We start from the raw sequence: 422 nt of genomic DNA on the forward strand, positions 1-422 counted from the left end.
GCCGCAGCGCGACGCGCGCGGATCTGCCTGAGCTTCCAGCGGGGGAAAAAGAAAAAAAAACAGTAATTTTGATAAAAGTGTGAATACAAAAATAAGCTAAACACTATTCGTTTCCTCACCTGAGAAGTCATACAGAGATAAACAGATTAAATGACTTAAGCAAAGTCCCCAGCAAGCCGGTGGCCAAGGGATGAGCGCAGCTGGRGGACCCAGCTCTCGCCCGCCGCGCTAACAGGCGAAAACCGCTCTCACCGCCTGCGCCGGGGAGACCTACACCGCAGAGGAACGCTGCTTCCAGGTGTAAATCGGGGATGCTGCTCTGGATCTGTAAATCCCAGTTCTGTATGCCTCAGGTCCCAGCAAGATGTTTCTTCCCCTGGGGACCACCGTGCTGGAAGAGAGCAAGCGCATCCCTGTTCCTT

This window comes from Rhea americana, unplaced genomic scaffold, assembly GCF_003343005.1.
Source record: "Rhea americana isolate MKP2758 unplaced genomic scaffold, rheAme1 scaffold_241, whole genome shotgun sequence".
In the NCBI taxonomy this organism is placed as follows: domain Eukaryota; kingdom Metazoa; phylum Chordata; class Aves; order Rheiformes; family Rheidae; genus Rhea; species Rhea americana.